Genomic DNA, 5,763 nt, shown 5'->3' with positions numbered 1-5,763 from the left:
AGATATTTTGCTATGCTCCAGAACCTTGACGCATATGCAGACCAAGCCAATAGCAACCATTTGCCCTCAGACCATCAGTAACACCGGGCTTTTCCCTACGTTTTTGCTGATTTTAACCTTGAATACCTCCTCCTGGAAACGCAGAGCACAGAACATGTGCTGCTTTATCTGAAATCAGGTCATTCTAAGTAAACTCTCATATCAAACAATTGTTCCACAAACTTCCTGAGTCTTTGACCTAACTTCCCAACACATCACCATGAATTTGTCACAGTGTAGACTCCCAACAGCTCAGGTTTGTTTGTGTCTTTTCCGTTTTGTCCCTTTTGCAGATTTGATCAATACATATTCTTGGGAAACAAAACAAAGCCTTGAGCTGCACACTGGCACAGCTGGTGGCACTGTGAAAATTGTAGGTTTGAATCCCTTCCTGGAGCGTTGTCCTGTTGAAAAACCCAGTGGTTACCTCACATATGAAGGTCCTCTGCCACGAGAGATGCTCTCCCCAACATCTGGACATAGCCAACACCCTTTTGATGCCCGAATCCTGAAGCTTCATTGTTCCACTGAAGGAAAAAGCACCCCAGACCATTATGGCACCCTCTCCAGTGATGCGTAGAAAACATCTCAGGTGAGATCTGCTTGTTATGCTAAACGTTATTCTACCTTTCAATGACCCATGTTCAGTCTTCTCTTGCAAACATCTAGACCAGTGGTACTCACTCCCGGTCCTGGTGTCATGGCTTGTGGAAGGCGTTTAACCCAAGACATGCAGAATCAGCTCAGGAGTCAGGAGGTAAGACATTAAAGTCTTTATTTAAACAAACGGGAACTAAAGTAGCACTGAAATCCAGTGAATGATGCTGAGGGCGATTGTTCAGAGTTCTTAGCTAGCGAGCTGCGGTGTGCCAAGGAGACGAGTGTAGTGATCCAGCCGGACGGGAGGTGAGGAAGCAGAGAGGAGAAATGCAGGAGCGGTGGAGGAGGATGAGACGTGAATGAGGATCCATGGTTCTTAGCAGAATTTGGTGAAGGTTGGGGTGGTAATCCTAGGAGGGCAAACAAACGGAGCTTCAGGAGCAAGTTCAAAGCCGTAATCCAATAAACAGTCCAAGGTCAAAATCCAAGTAATCCAAACATGCGAGGTCAAACAAGTACAAGTGGCAGGCGTTACCAATACTGGAGTAATCATCCAGCTTCGAGTAGTGTCTCCATCCTCCTTTTAAACCCAAGCTCCAAATGATTAACTCAGAACAGCTGGTATATCTCCGCTCCTCACCTGTGGAACACAGAACCCCAAAGATTGTTAATTGAGGAGGAGGACTCACCTAGACCCGAGAACGATGACACCTGGAGAGTCCATATCCAGCGTGTGTTGCTTGTTTCTCTGCTCCAACACACCTAATTCAGTGGTTGAATCACCTGTCCAGTGGCTCATCAAGATCTTCAGAAGCCTGCTCCCTGTGGATTGAAATCACGTGTGTTGAAACAGAGTTAAAACTGAAACATGGTGGATACTGGCTGTCCATTATCATGAGTGAGCACCGCTGATCTAAATGGTGAATTCTCTGTCGTTCAAAGAGCCCACCAAATGTTTTTTATTTGTTTTTAAACCCCTCTGTCTCAGATTTGATCATGGGGTGGTGGTCGGCACCAGCAACGGCCTTCAGTTGCGTCAACGATCTTCAAGAGTCTAGATTCTCTTGCTCTGACATTCCAGCTGACGTCTTACTGTGTCCCGTCTCAGCAGCGGCGGTGCACTGCAAAAGACCACGTTCAAAAACAGATTGTTCTTTTGCCTTCACCATCAGAACATCATGACAGCATGACTACCTGACAGGAAATGATGATGAATCCAAAAAGCATGAGGCTTCAAACTAAAACAACAGTTTATGAGTTGTCTTCAGTACATTTCTGCTCAGAAAAGGTTTTTATGAAACTCTACTTAGAGCCTTGTTGAGATCCAATGAAGTAAAATGTGATTTTTCACCACATTTCAAGCTGTCTTAAACTTTTCAACGGGACTGTGTAAAAAATCTATACAGTACGTTTCCAAATACAATTACGAAATGAAACTGCAACTCTGTTTAGACACAAAAGGGTTAACTGTGTGTCTAAATGTCTAAAGCACTTGACCGCCTTCAGTTGGTCCAGAACTCTGTAGCGAGGCTCCTAACTGGAGCAAGCAAACGAGCACACATCACTCCTATTCTGTTATCTCTGCACTGGTTACCCATTAACTTTAGAGTCCATTTTAGAATCCTGACTATAACTTTCAATGAGCTACATGGTCAAGCTCCTCCCTATATTACTGAACTGTTAAAGCCTTATGCTCCAACCCGAGCCCTCAGGTCTACCCACAAGAACCTTCTAGAGGTTCCAAAGACCAGCTATAAAAGTCGAGGTAATCGCTCCTTCCAGACTGTTGCACCCCGACTTTGGAATGATCTTGCTTTACCCTTACGTAGCATTGACAGTCTGGACACTTTTAAAAACCAGCTAAAGACCCTTTTATTTAAAGCTGCTTTCACACAAATCGTTTATTTTCTTATTTTTAACTCAAATTTTTAATATTTTGTCTGTTTATGAAATTTTATAATTTTATGACTTTATTTTTTCTGATGTTAATCTATTTCTGTTTTGAGATCACTATGATTTTATGACTTTGTTTTATTTTGTTTTGATCTATGTGAAGCACTTTGTGATTCTATGTCTGTGATAAGTGCTAAATAAATAAAATTTACTTACTACTTACTAAATATACACAAGGTTTCAGCTTGGCAGTTTTAAGGCCACACAGCTAAATTAAACACAGATAATAATGAATAACACACAAACTGTGTTTCCATCTAACTGTCACACAAATTTAAACTAAGCCACTGAAATGCCACTTCATTAAAACGCCCAGATGAATGTTTTCCATTGCTACGTTTTTGGGTGAAAGTGTCAGCCTGAATTATAAAACAAGTGAAAATGTAGAGAAACTTTGGAAAATGAAGGACATTAGCCTTTGTCAAACAGGAAAGATGCAGACAAAAACACTCACATCTGTCATGGTAAAGAGGAAATTGGAGAGACACATTCGAAAACAGCTTTTGTTCAATTTGCTGCATTGGGATGATTCTTTCATGTGGAATCTGCTGAGTGCAAAGTTTCGTTGCTGAGGCTGGACTTTTAATCAGCTGACAGATTTATAAATGAAAGCTGTTGGAAATGAGTGTTTTTGTGACTTTTCTTTTGCTCAGTGACACTGGAGTCCAACTTTGCTCATTGCAAATAAACAAAATCCAAAGAAACAAGCTTTTATTGCAATTCTGTCAGAAGTTTAGCCTGTTTGTTGTAGCTTTGTGGCTATAGTCGTACACTTGTTAGGCCCAATCCCAACACTTGCACTGCGCCTTACCCCCAAATTCCACTGTGAAGTGACCTCGGAGGAAGTGCGCAGTAAGGCTTTGAGTGCGTAGTACACACATGTGCAAATAATTGCTGAATTTAGACAGGGAGCATTGCGTCATCAACATCAACATATGCTGAGATGCTGATCGCTGTGCTAATTAAAAATAAATCTTTATTAACAACTTTAAAAAAACAGCAAAACAACTATTTGAAATACATTTACATTCATTGCTGCTTCGTCTTAGATGTACTACTTTCATTTGAAAATACAGATTTTCAGAAAAGGCACTTGAGCATTTTCTACCACAGCAATAGATTGTGGGTAATACACTTCACCCAGGTCTGCATCGATGCAGACTTGGGTGAAGTGCGGATAAAGGGTGCCAAAGGGGTGTGGCTAATGTCTGCACTCCAGGACACCCCACGCACTCACACCCTTGGCTGGGATCGCGCAATTGGGTGGAAGTGTGAGTATTGGGATTGGGCCTAAGTCTCTCTCTCTCTCTCTCTCTCTCTCTCTCTCTCTCTCTCTCTCTCTCTCTCTCTCTCTCTCTCTCTCTCTCTCTCTCTCTCTCTCTCCATTAAGACAAGATGTCACTTCACTTGATGAAACTCTTTCAGAAAAATGTCAATCCATTCATTTTCTTCTGCTTATCCGGACTTGGGTCGCGGAGGCAGCAGCCTAATGGGCCATTCCCATCTGTACCGGGTCGGCCCTGGCCGGGTAGCCCCAGTCGGCCCCAGCCTGGCCCGGTTGATTCCACACATCCTTGTCTTAAGCCCATGTGGGCTGTTTCTACCCACCAATCAGAGGCTTGCTCTAATGGAAGGTGTGAATTTGCTGTCAGCAGTGGGTGTGTTGGCCCTGGTCGGCCTGAAGCAGACCCCCTCGAGAAGAGGGCTGAGAATGAGCCTTGGTTGCCCCGGAAAAATACCAGGCCACCCAGATATGTAAACAACCTACGCTACCCGGCCCGGGCCGACCCGGTACAGATGGGAATGGCCCATAAGTCAAGAGGCCCAGACTTCTCTCTCCCCAGCCACTTGGACCAGCTCTTCCGTGGGAATCCCAAGGCTTTCTCTGGCAAGGTGAGATACATAGTCCCTCCAATGTGTCCTGGGTCTCCCTTTAGTACTCCTCCTGGTTGGACGTACCCAGAAAATCTCACAAGGGAGGCGTCCAGGAGGCCTCCTGACCAGATGTTTGAGCCACCTCCTCAATGTGTAGGAGCAGCGGATCTTCTCTGAGCCCCTCCTGGATGACCGAGCTTCTCACCCTGTCTCTAAGGGAGAGCCCAACGGCTCTGCGGAGAAAACTCATTCCGGCCGCTTGTATCTGCAATCTCGTTCTTTTTGTCTCTACCTAAAGCTCGTGACCATAGGTGAGGGTAGGAACGTATATCAACCGGTTAATCGAGAACATCACTTTCTAGCTCAGCTCTCACTTCACTATGACAGATGGTACAACGCCTATATCACTGCAGATGCAGCACCAATCCACCTATCAATTCCACGCTCCATCAATCCCTCACTCATGATCAAGACCCAAAGATACTTAAATGCCTCCCAAGGCTCTTTGTCTGTCTGTCTCTGGGTGTACGGAGCTTCCCCATTTTTTCTGGAAACTGGAAATTATTAAAAATGGATCTGGTCAGTTGGTCTCTCAACGCGATTGACAAAATTATTTCAACGATGAGAACGGGAGAAGGGGCTCCCAGATGTCCCTCTGGGACAGAGCCAGCTGGGCATATCATGGACTCCTGGAAACAGTGGAACCTGATCTGCCTCTCTCAACTGTCTGTAGAGGATTCTGAAAACGTCTGGATATTCGTGGCGTTGGTGTCAGGATTTGTGCTGTTTGGCCTGAGTGGTTACCTGGCTTACCGGAAAATTAATGAGAGGTCGAGGAATATTGGCTCAATCCCGGAGCTCAGGGATGGATTACACCGCGCTGTGAACACACGAACTCATATAATTGTCGAGATGAGTCGTAAGCTTGGAACTTTGGCTGAGATTCAGACTCTAGCACAGAAGGTGGGTTCCATCAAGGAGAAAGTTGACGGATCAGCATGGAATGGGATAGATTAATTACGCCATTATTGGATTCAGAGGGGTTGGAGACCAACATAACTTTAAGACACAGAGGAAATTATCTCTGTCTGGCCCCAAACAAACTTCTTATCTGAATCTGGTGCCCTTGAGCCTGTGAGGCTGAAGTGAATACTCCCCCTCAGAAGAAATGTGGAATGCTGCTGTCGCCATGGCAACTCTGTCTCCCTATCCCAGCCTGGGTGGGACTGAGACCGGTGAAGGTCGTTAAATCGTTTCCAGGAGTCACTGTGATCTATAACCCAATTACCTCCTTCC

Source organism: Nothobranchius furzeri, chromosome 13 (genome assembly GCF_043380555.1).
Source record: "Nothobranchius furzeri strain GRZ-AD chromosome 13, NfurGRZ-RIMD1, whole genome shotgun sequence".
In the NCBI taxonomy this organism is placed as follows: domain Eukaryota; kingdom Metazoa; phylum Chordata; class Actinopteri; order Cyprinodontiformes; family Nothobranchiidae; genus Nothobranchius; species Nothobranchius furzeri.
The sequence above is the reverse complement of the archived record's forward strand: the minus strand, read 5'-3'. Positions refer to the sequence as shown.